The 12,996-nt window shown below is 36.6% G+C and overlaps 1 long non-coding RNA gene across 1 annotated transcript; it reads left to right on the top strand.

Moving 5' to 3' along the window:
* Window positions 1-792: 792 nt before the first annotated feature.
* On the top strand, window positions 793-12,578 carry LOC145673809 (uncharacterized). The gene is made up of 2 exons (XR_014128819.1): window positions 793-1,087; window positions 12,146-12,578. It is a non-coding gene; the product is annotated as an uncharacterized LOC145673809 (long non-coding RNA).
* Window positions 12,579-12,996: the final 418 nt, after the last annotated feature.

Raw genomic sequence — 12,996 nt, 5'->3', positions numbered from 1 at the left:
ATCTAGCATAATGATGCTAGATCTAGCATAATTTGCATGTCTTTAGCATTTAGCATCTTGCTTTTAGCATCCTGCCCAAATCTAGCATAATTTCAGGAAGTTTATCAAAAAGTCGCAAAACCTGGAGAAATGAAAGAAGTTAGTAATGGAAAGAAAAAGAACGGCAGAAATGTATCCTGTCCCATTGATTCATACAATCGGTAAACCATACAGGCAGCCTTATTGTTCGAAGCAAGTTCGAAACTGCGAAGGGGCGTGGTAATAAAAACAACTTAGTGTTTCTGAAAATGAGTTTTATTGCGGACAGTAGCTTCTTGATGAAACATACAGCACACAAATGCATGTGCCTCAAACGCTTTCGGCATGTTTTTGACCCAGTCCATCCCAGAGATGTATTTTTTGGTAGCTCCACCCAGGGTTTTCTAATCCTTTGACTACGAGGTCATTTTCTTTCAAAATATGTAAACAAACACTTTGCATTCATTTATACGACATATTTTTCTTTCTTTATTCTTCTTAGAAGCCAAAAGATGTGAGTCTGGCAATGACTGCACTAGTTTCGTTGAGTTACAGAGATTTAATGCGTTAAGTATTGAGTTCTATCCTCGTATTTTTGCGCTCTGCGTATTTTAAGGTACATTATCGCATCTTAACTAGGGTTTTCTTTTCTATAAAAGCTTCTGAATCAGTAATTATGAGGATCTAGCATAATTTGATCGAATCTAGCATAATTTCGATCAGGTTTTGGAATAATTCCGAGCTATGAGTCTGGCAACGCTGGGGGCAAAACAGTTCACAAGAAAAGAAGAGGGACATTGCAAATTCAGTCCGGTATAGGATTCGTTTCTGCTATATTGATTGAAATAATATGAGGAAAATTACAATGTTCTTGTGATTTTACGGGGTTTAGAGCATTAAGAGGAAATTATTCAATTGTTCCTTCAACGCTTTTCTTTTCGTTCTACCTGCTGAGACTTTTTCATTGAATACTACGGCTAAATACTTCAATTTTGTGTTGTGATTCTGTAGTTGTGATTAGAATGATTCGGAAATAGAACTTGGTCTTTAGACTTTCGAAGGATAAAAGGTAAGACGACAAGGATTTTAAGAAAATATTATAATCATTATTCATGCAGGTTAACTTTAATGACAGCACTCGAAATAATTCTTAATATTTTTAAACACTAATTATTGGTTGATGTAACATTATCTCACTTGGCACAGGCAGAATTCATGGGGCAATTTTGGTAATAGTTAAGAACAGCTACTTCTCATCTCCCGTGCACGAGGATACATCTTACTGTTGCACTACCTAAACACCCTAAGTACAAGGGCAAGAACTCAGTCTATTACCTACTTTTTAACATCCTAGATAGTCAATGAATAATTCCTGAAAGTATGGCGTTTCTCATCCTTCCCTAAATGGGAAGTACGGCTCCTTAACTATAACCGCAATTTTCATAAGGTAATTGCTAAGAGTTAGAAATTTTCACGTTACTCGAGAAGACGGTTCTACCGAATTTTGAAACACTTCTTACATTTTCGGGTTAGGTTAGGGTTTGTATTGGTTTTAGCAGACCATGCACTAAATAAGGAACTGCATTATTACCTGCAGATTGACTAAAGAAGCGCTCAGTATAAATAAAGTGAGAACGTGTGGCACAAAAACTGCAGTGCACAGAACATGAAGCAACTTGTCCTACGTGGGAGCTAAAAAAGACGAATGATATGTAACCGAGTAAGAAAGAGCGCAGCAGAGTGGAAGCGAGGGGTGCGTCCGTAGCGAGCAGGCGGGTCAGCAATCGGGAGTATACAAATAAACAAGAATAATGGAAAAGTACACTCTCACTATGACTCAAAATTCATTTCAATATGCTGTACGCTGACAGTAATAATTATATTCACACACTCATTTCTTCACAAAAAATGTTTCACGTTGTGTTTTACCTATAAATTTTCTATTTGATAGAACCGTCTGCTCGAGTGAGCCCGAAATCTTTTACGAATCATCTACTTATACTTCTGATAAATATTTGCGGTAAGCTACACGATAATATCTTACTACTTTAGAACGCGGGTGAGGCTATCCTGCCATTCATGGATATCCCATATTCTTGTGTTATATTTATTATTGGGAGGGTGGAAAAAAATTATGATTTTAAAAATCATTTTTGTTGATTTTTTTTATTTAAATCAAATCTTTCTCGTATATTACAAGTCGCAACTGAAGAAAAAAGCATTATGAATTATTATAAAACGCTAATTATGCAATTAAAGTGAAAGTATTGGGGATGAATTTTCAATTAATCCTCAATCGTTAATCTATATCAATCCCAAAGAATGTTTCTTAACCATTTTTATTTTTTTTTTTTGGGGGGGGGAGGAGGTTAAATTATAGACTTACAGTCAAGCAGATACGGCATCATTCGTATTTATCTTAGGATGATGGTTCATACCTCATTCTCTTCAAAGTAGAACAGCCTTTGAAAGGGCTATATTCACATTTCTCTATCATGTCCCTGATGCGGGAAATTTCGAGAGGAATGGGGATTTTTCTGATTTTTTTTAATGTTCCCCCTCTGGACTCCCCTGTGTTAACGCACAGATCTCCAAATCGGGGGGGCCGCGGTGGCTCATTGGTAGAGCGTTCACCTCTGGTGCTTGGGGTCCCGGGTTCGATCCCAGCCTCCGCCAAGTGGACTTTGTGGTGGACAAACGCCGTGTGCGTGGGTTTTTTCGGGGTTCTCCCGTTTCCTCCCACTTTCTTCATTCCACCATTTCATTCATTTCTCATAATCACCGTCTCCTTTAGCCTCACCGGCATAACCGTGGGACGTAAAACTCAAAGATTTCATTTCAAAGATCTCCAAATCGGCTGGGAAATACTAAGGGTGTGTACAAAACTTCAAGCTTCTTTCTTCAATAGTAACAGCGGGCCCCAGATGACCCGGATGTAATATAAAAATTTCCTCAGACATCCCTTTTATCGTAGGATCATGATTTGTGCATTATTCTCTTCAGAATAAAACAGATTTTCAAACGGTACCATTCAAATGTCTCCATCGTGTATCTCGGGCGGGAAAATCACAAAATAAGGAGGTTCTTCTTAAAAATATTGTTCTTTTTTACTTTTCTCCCCTCTGGACGTCCCTGGTTTGAGTCGGAGATCTGAAACAAATCTGAAAAATACTAAGGGCTGCACGGTTAAAATGTGCAAACTTTCAATCTTTTACGTGAAAAATTAGCACGCGAAAAATAATCTCTTTCAAATTCCCGTATAAAACGATCTCAGGTAAGTTTCCTCCGACATTCCTATTTATCCCAAGACCATGATTCGTACATCATTCTCTTCCGAATAGAACAACCTTTCAAACGGCACCATTTATATGGCTCCATCTGAGGCGGTAAAACCGCGATAAAAGCAATGTTTTGTTAAAAATATCGTTTTTTTTAAACATTTTTGCCCTTCCCCCTGTTTTCACACAAAAATCTGAAAAATACTAAGGGGTCCACTGAAGGAATGTGCAAAATTTCAGTCCTCCGAATGGAAAATGTGAGCCCGGCAAATAATAATGATAATAATAGGCATAACAAAAAATATCTTTAACTTTATTACGTCAACACACACTATGTCTCGACGCAGAAAGGCATGAAAGCATATGTAACGTGTTCTACAATACCTAGAGTCTTGAAAAGGAAAACGAAGTAAAGAGCTTTATTGGTACTTTTTAATCACCTAAACATAGGTCATATGATTTAAAACGTTAAGCATTAAGGGAAAAACACAGCAACGTTTATGAAAATGACACTTTTTTTCACAAAGGTTACTGATATTTGGCAGGGGCCTATTTTTTTAAAAAAAAAATTGAAACTAGCTTGTGGCATGAAATACATAAATTTCGCCGAAAGTTATAAAATAAAAAAAAAAGTTGGAGAATGGCTAGAAATTCTCTAAATACGCCATATTATATGGGAACAAACAAACAGACGCGCACACAAAAGAATTATTGTCTTAAATGTCGATGATTTCTTCGTTGGAATAGTTAACGATTCGAAAACCCAAACCCAATGTTGCGAAGAGAAGAAAGCACGATTGCTCCGTTACAAGTTCAAAACGAGGTTTTCCCTCATCATCTGCATGACATTTGTTTTCATACTATGCTGTACATACTGTACATTTGAGTCTCATGGTATTATGATTATCAACTTCTATAATCGAAATAACAAAACAGAAACGGGATTTTACTTATTTTCGCTTTAAATTAGTTTATTTCGGAATTTGACTTAAATCAACGATTCTTTTAAAAAAATGAAGTTACATAAAACAGACTAATTCAAATCTTTCCCCCTGATTATTGGTATCTTATTATGAAGGATTGGTAACGATATATGTAGACAACCAATGATGTACCATGATAATCGCTCCCCAATATGAAACTGAACCAAGAAAACACATAATAAGAGGATATGGAATTTCCAAGCATGTATAAATTAATGTTGGATGTAAATTTTCGTAAACCCATATGAACAGCGTCGCTAACGCTCCTGCTCCCTACGGGGACACTTTCTCGCTGCCGCTCGGGCCTTCTTCAGGGGCTACTGCCCTGAATCGGCTAGATATCATCGTGTTTTTTAGTGGTTAACTAGCACAAGTTGCTTTGTATTTTAAATTTAAATCGTGTTTTATCCACTCTATTTCCCTTGTCATATGTCATTCTGTAGTTGTACTCAGCCCTCCTAAAGTCCATCTGCACTATTAATGCAAATCCTCTTTTAAGAAACACATTTTAAGACAGGAAAAGTGAATTTCCTGCCAAGAGAAGTTCATATTTCATGAATATAAGTATCCTCTTGTTTGGCAACCTATTCTAATTTACGCTATGCTACTTTATTCTACGCTAATCTACACTTCTCCATTTCTTGCTCTTTTACTCTGTGTTGTTCTATAGTTTACTATGCATCTTTTCTGTACTCTATTACTTCTTAATCGTTCTATTCTATTCTACTTCAACATATCCTATTCCTAGATGCTACCCTTACTGTACGCTAATTTTTTTCCCTAGTATACGCCACTTTACTGACCTCTATTCTACGCTACTGTATGCCATGCAAGTCTACCTTATCCTACGTTTCAATAAGCCTTTTCTATTATTCGATCGAATACATTTGCCAAAAACATCATATTTATTCAGAAAAGTATTTTCAATTCTTAATAACTGTTTATATATAGCGACGTTTTCTCCTCTTGAATTTCCAACGTTGCATAACACTGGAAACAACGAAATATACGTACAGTATTACGTCGTTTAGTATTACAACGAACTACTTACTATTTTAAACACTCACCCATCATGAAAATCTCTCCTCACGCACAAATCATCCGCTACATGGTTGCGTATCAGCAGCAAAATGTAAAAAAATAAATATGGCACGCATCTGTCAAATTTTATTACTCAAGATTTCCAATATTTGAATATAATTTATAGTTACTTATAGGTGTGTTAAAGACTCCGTTACCAGCGATATTAAATCAATAATATATGCTAATGAAAACCAAGGGAACAATGGGCCTCTATCTGCTCGGAAAGTACCACAGCAGGCATGTAATATAATCCCATTACTTATGTTGCCTCAACATAAATAAGCTCTTTAAACGTCAGCGTTCGTTTGTGAATTAATATGCAGTAGGCTATCGATTATCTGGCCTACGTAGTATCCATCCTAGCTAAAGAAAAAAAAAACTGTCATAAAATAAAGATTTTTTTAAAACTACTACTCGAACTTTGACGCTGATACATATAGCTTTTCCTGGGAGAAACTGTCATCTATGAAAGGCTTTTTTAAACATTAAAAAACTATAGACTTTGACTTCTTTTTTAAAGGTGTATTTACACCGGAAAAATAGCAAAATATTGTTAATAACAAACAAGTTATCAACAAATTCGTATGGATTCCGTCAAAATGATGAATGTTGATATCTTTCAATGAGGGGATTTGAAAATATACAAATTGTTAATTCCAGTGTTGTTAGTAACATCTTGTTATGAACATTTCACAGAATCCATTTGAAATTGCTAGTAACAGCTTGATAGCAACGCTGAAATCTCTTCAGGTAGATAATGTGAATTCATGGGTTCAACGAAGACAGCTTTTGGTGCAGCCTCTGTAGTAATCATTGGCGCGACAAGTAGAGGGAGAGATAAGAAAAGGACCAGTTTAGAGAAAATTACGGAGAGGTGAATCCATACAATTACCAGAAAGAGATAATGTACAGAATTTCAGTGAGTTACACGAATACGGAAAACTTACAGTTTAATAAGGCTCTCAAATGTGTTCAATAAATTTTGTTTACAACAGGATCGTCACATGTACGAACGTACGCAGGATTTTCAGTCAGGAAGAGAGGGCACGATGGCTCAGTGATAAAGTATTTACGTCTAGTGTGTGGGTTTTCTCGAGGTACTTGAGTTTTTTCCCACATCATTGTAACAAATTCTTTTATATTGTTATTCCTTTGCCTCATCGTTTCTCTCAGCTTAAAAGTGCATAATCGAAGGACGTTAAACTCAAAAATTTAGTTTTCTTTAAGGAGGAGGAAGTGCAACATGTTTGAGATGTAAGTTTAGCAAAAAATACTCTACTACTGATTATTATTATTATTATTGTTATTGTTATTGGGGAAGGTTTCACTTATTATTATTTATATTTACTATTATTATTATTATTATTAGGGAAATTTTTACTTTGGTCATTTCAGTGATTTATATCTTTAGGTTTCAATTTTGAGAACGTATCTGTCCCAGTACGTTTATTACTGGTACCGATTCACGTGGTGTCGTACTTCTGATACTTTTCTGTTTGAGCGAGGGAGTGTGGATATGTGACGTCGTGTTCTGTCATAGTGTTCTCCAGTTCTTCATGGGGTTTGTTAGCGGGTGTATTGCTCACGTGTTGCTTTCTAATTTGTATTGCATTGGAACAGGTTTGATCTCGTGGATGTTTATTTTGATGAGAACAAATTAGAAATTTGAATTTATATCGCTAATCAACATTAGTATGTGACAGTGACGTTCTTCTGTTTTGGTGTCGGTTTATCACAGCAAAACAGAAATTACAGTGTGAAGTGTATAAGTTACAGTGTACAGTACGATTTGGTCGGATTTTAGTGAACTATGTATATTATAATCGTAAATGTTCATCATACTTAAAGCAATTATACGTTAGAGATGCAAGTTTGATCAGTAAATATGGATTTCAGGTACGGGAAATTATTCTGTTATGGTATATGTTCGTTTCTTGCGTCACAAAATATGAAAACGTTATGTCCATTCAGTACTGCATTAAGCACAAGACTGGTATGTGATTGGTTAAATTTTTCCCAAGAATTTTGTTTTGCGGCTGTGGTTACGTACTCTGTAAGTGTTGTTGGTGGTTTTGGCATAATTGTTGATGAAGAATTTTCTGGTCGACAAAAGCATAACATAGGGAGCTTTAAGACAAGCTGGGGTTTTTGGCGGTATTTGTAGAAATAATATAAATAATAAATTAGCATTTCAGGTATTTATTTTTAATTATTTTTTCGGATGTTATTTATTTTCTTTCCCAAGTCATGTGTTAGTGACTCTGGCTCAAGTACCGGCTGCGGAGCCGTTGATGAGATGTGGACTTCAATTCCTCTGTGCTGATTCACTTTAGGAGAACTTCAGTGTATGTAGGCGATTAGAACTATTGTGCAAAAGACATTGATCAATTTGTGATGGTGGACACTAAAAAGCACGAATGCTATCTAACAGAGTCACAAAGCGGGGGCAGGAGTGGTAGCGAAGGACTCCGTCCGTAGCAAGTAGGCGCGTGAGCGGCGGCAGGTATGCACATAAACGAGAATGGCCTGCTATGTCATGTGTGGCTTAGGAAGAGATTCTAAATACCATCCATTTTTTCTTTCTTTTAAGATGTATAGTTTCGATTCCCGGCCGGTGTTTCCCATTTTTCGGCGTCCACCCAGCGTCGTGAGGCAGACTGGGGAGTCACGTGAATAAAAGACATAGTGGCTACTAAGTTTAGAAAGATCCTGACGCGCATGTTGGAGACGCAGCGTGCTGATCGCGTGTTCGTCTCTAGACTGGATATAGCTCAGTCGGCGATAACAAATGGCGTTTCAGCAGTTCAGGCCCGCAGAAAAGGCTGTTACGCCAGTGGTTTGGTTTGGTTCCATAAAACATAGGATAGTATGAGAAATGTAATAAGAATGTACTTTCGTTCCTAATTTTAAAAGAAGATTAAATATTACAGATCAATGGAAAATTAAGAATTGTTATGTGTAGAGCACTATCTCAATTATAAACAAGTCTGCTAATTTTTTATTTCCGGAGTAAGTAAGTTTGTGGAAGACAACATCGTATCCGTGGGTTTTCTAGGGGTTTTCTGTTTCCTCACAGAATCTCATTTCTCACTTCTATGATTATTCACGTGCCTTATTTGTCCGTCTTCTTTAGCGCAAGTATTTCTTTTCATTTCCTGAATATTTGTCAAGGCGATAACATGGTTAGAGAAACAATTCGTAATAGACTCGAATGCATAGAAAATCAACAACAAAATACAATATACGTTGGGAATATTCTAGTTAAAACCTTCTTTAACCTATTCTTTGTTTTAAAACATCTGTAAATGATTAAAAAAATCAGCGCAATTATTTCTGAGGTAATCACGAATATGTTAAATAAAAAATTTCTAGTTTCCTTACTTCGTAAATACTCATTAATTGAAACCAACAGTTTATAGAACGGGCTTTTAAAGAACATTATGGACTTCCACTTTCCTTGCTATCTGTCATACACTAGTTATCTTAGATTCATGTTACGTATAATCATTGTCTTTAAAATGATTCAGACTTTCTAATAGTATCATTTACTTGTGTTCCAATTCATAAAATCAGAAGGAATTCGGGAAAGTTCGCAAATATTTTTTTTCTTTTTTTGTTTCTGTACCCACATTGGAGAATAAGGTGTGCGAAGCAACGATAGGACAAGCGATGTCGTTGTATCTTAATTTAGAAAGTTATCCAATTTTTACCAAAATCATGAACACTATTTCTAGTGCACGATAAAGCCAAGTAGATAGCTTGGATAGTTGCGAAATTGTTATACGTTAATAATTTTTAGAATAAACGTATTGTTTTGCTCAGCGAGTAGTTTAATTTGAATTTAATATAAGTTATTGCTCGGGGAAAAGTTCATAAGAGTAGTGTGTTGTTAGGGGTAAATTTCTCTTAGACCCACGCGATTTTATTCATATTTCATATAAAAAAAAAGTCCTTTACGAACCTAACAATATGACATAATTCATTCATCCTGAAAAAATGAACAAGAGGTAGTTTACTCTTCGTTTTTGTTTTTTTTTTTTTTTTTTCGGAGGATTGCCTCGCACACTTAAGCAATCTTGTTGATGCTTCATAAATAAATATTTCATTAATAACCTTGATAATTGACATAACTCATTTGACCGGAAGAATTCCGGAAAGGTTAGTTTACATTTGGGGGTGAGTTTTCTTTTACGTTTTTGTTCATATTTTATTAACAACCTGAGAACATGGTCTAACTGATTCCCAGTAGGGAATAATTCATTTCTCATGAAACAATTCACAAGAGGCAGCTTACTTTTGGGATGAATTTCGGTTCGTACTGTTTCTCAAAAACGACTCATGCGAGTCTCTTCATATGCTATTAATAAATATTCATATCCTATTTCGTAAGTCACCATTTATGAAGATGTCCACAGGGGATGGTTTTCTTCGGATAGAGTTTTCCCAAAGCCTCTTGTAACTTTCTTCACAGATAAATATGTTGCAATAAAACTGCAGCATAACATAATTTAGTTAAGAAATGGTAGCGAGAATTCTTATGGCAATGGTCTGTACCTCTTTATTCTTATGTCTGTTCCGATGTGAGTTTGTGATACTTTATAAGCAATGGAAGATGGTTACTTCACTGGAGACCTCACGTAAATTTACATGATATTTTCTCTTTTATTACTTAATTTTCAGTTAAGTCATCGGTAGAAATGTCTTTCTTACAACTATGGCTGAAATGGCGAGTTTACCTCTTGTAACATCCAGTCTGATTACTGGCCTAAGATCCAGATTACTGATCTTTCTTACAACGTTCTCTGGATATAAAGATGATTTCCACCTTCTACGTCTTCGTGAAGCCCATTTTAGATCACCTGCAACAAAGGGAGATTCTGTTAGTGTCAATGTAACTCAGTTTAAATCAGTTGCAACAGAGAGAGATTACGACACTTTCAGTGCCATTTTCTACCTTTGGGCCTTCACAACTCCCGAACCCTTCAAACTGACGAAGAAAAGAAATACGTATTCGTGAGCTCGAGCTAGTGTTACTTAAATGCAACCTGCCCCCTTCCCATTTACAAAACTCGACTTGAATCCAAGATGGTGGCCATGATCGATATACACCCCGAAGGTTGCGGCTCCTCATCCAGTATCACTTCCCATACTCACTTTTCACATGTTCCCCTCCGGCTTCAAATTATAAGTGTGTCCAAGGACTCTTGACTCACCCTGTATAATTATAATAATATTTCTTCTCCGCTGGATCAATCATGTACAAATTCAAGGAAATTGTTATGAGATGTTGACAAGATGAAATGCGACATGAATAATTTACCTTAAATATTTTGCTATATACCTGTTTCAAAAAGAATATACGTATTTCGAGTGCACATATTTATTAAACTTTAAGACATACGAGTATGAAATTTTACACACATATTTACGGACTTTTCGCCTTCAAATTACAGTTCAAAGTTCAAATTACAGATGTTCAATATGTCCTCCATCAGCGATAGGAACAATATCACATCAATACTTAAATTCCCCCATACTCGGGCAAGCATGTCCTGCGTCACTGATGCTATGGCAGTACGGATCCGGTTCTACCACCCTTCCAGGTTCTGTGGGAGTGGTGGTACATAAACGTTGTCTTTAACGAAACCCCACAGAAAGAAGTCACAGAGTTACAAATCCGGTACCGTAGAGGCCAGCTGACACATGGTAAGTCGCCAGCTCCTTGACGACCAATCCAACCGTTCGGTAGAGTTTCATTCAGATATTCACGCACTTGTCGACTCCAGTGAGGGGGTGCCCCGTCTTGTTGAAAAATGAAGTTGTCTTTTTGCAGCCTCGGAAACAACCAGTTTTGTAACATAGCGAGATACTGCTGACTGTTAACCGTGTTTCCGTTAAAGAAGAATGGGCAGTAAACAAATGATCGGGGTATCGCACGAAACACATTGACTTTGGGCGAATCTCGTACATGTTCAGTGATTGCATGTGGGTTCTGTAGGGCCCAAATTCGAACATTCTGTTTGTTTACCTGACCACTAACACGGAAAGTCGCTTCATCACTGAACAGGATGCGTTGTGCAAAAGTGTTATCATTGTGAATAGCATTCAGAATCTCGTTACAAAATGCCACATGTTTGCGTTTGTCATCAGGACGCAGAGCTTGTAACAGCTGTAACTTGTACGGCTTCATAACCAACCGACGTCTCAAAACACGCCAAATTGTTGTCGGCACGACGAGTTGATTATGAAGGACTACGTTGGAAAGTAGTTTGAATTCGTGCAACAATTTCTTCAGGAACACGAGGGCGGCCAGGACTCTTTTCTTTACATACACATCCTGTACCTATAAACTGTCGATACCATCCGCGAATGTTCCACCCATTCGGAGGATCAATTTGGTACCTCAACCTGAAACATGTTTGCACTATAATCACGGAATTGCACTTCGCAAACTCAAGAACACAAAATGATTTCTGCTGCGGAGTAGCCATTTTAAACATAAGATGGTTACCAAGCAAAACAGAAGACAGCTGACATCTAACGGCTATTAATATAAACTAGAGTATGTATTAGTTTCTCCAATAGCCAAGCCGAGGCGCAGCGATCGATAGTTTGGACAAAATAATTCTTCATAATATGTATATTCTTTTTGAAACAGGGTGTATATTATTTTTGATTCCAATAACTGCGTTTTAACAAATTCTTGCTGTACTTTCGCTTCTCTGTGTTAATATCATGGTTGCAACTAACGTATGTAGGTTAATTGCATTTCTTTTCTTTCAGAAACATACGCAGGAAGTCAGAACGCTGTACTCTTCTTGAGTGGCTACAAACATTGGATCAGAAAATGAAGAAACAAACCTCCAAAGGAACTTCTTCAACTTGCTAAATGATTAATAAACGAATTATGCAGTTAAATTGTGTCCCCTCAACAGTTTGCAGAAAGCTGCTTCTTCTGATCTTGAATCACCCACCTTGCGTAAGGCCATATTCTGGCGACGGCTTGTAGGAATTTATAATATTTGGCTCTAAATGGTCATCCCAGTTAGCGAAAGAAATTCCATATTAGTTTTGTTTAATTCCTACTGTTGGAAAGAGTAAAGGTATTTTCAAGGAGAGGTGGGTGCCAGGATTTTTTGAAGAACACTATACGCATATTTCCGATAGTCAGAACACACTCGTTGTGTTGAAATATTGTGATTCTAATAAAAGACACTCCTTCTGCGCAAGAAAAGGAAACTTAATTTTCTTTTTAAGTAATGTTCTTGAATTTCAAATAGTGTGTGACGCTGTAGAAAAAATAATGTAATTTATTTTAAAATCAATACAGCAAGAAAAGCGTTTCAGTCATCAATTCGAAAGTTACTGTTGCTATAAAAGAAAGATGTCGGAACTACAGGAAAATGGCAAATCTTTTGTTACTAATATATAGCCGTCAGTTATCAGTTTCAAAACCAGTGTCCGTGAATCAGAACAGTCAACGGTAGACGATGGGATTGTAGGTTGCCGTACCGATATATCACTCGAATGGAATACTTTAAAGGTGTTTGAAAGAGATGCATGTGCCAGAGGTGCAGGTAGAGAATAAATCTTGTAATGATACAATATTACCCGTAAGCAATTCAAAAGACCAC

The sequence above is a fragment of the Thermobia domestica genome, chromosome 17 (genome assembly GCF_964235325.1).
Source record: "Thermobia domestica chromosome 17, izTheDome1.hap1.1, whole genome shotgun sequence".
Lineage (NCBI taxonomy): Eukaryota > Metazoa > Arthropoda > Insecta > Zygentoma > Lepismatidae > Thermobia > Thermobia domestica.
The sequence above is the reverse complement of the archived record's forward strand: the minus strand, read 5'-3'. Positions and strand labels throughout refer to the sequence as shown.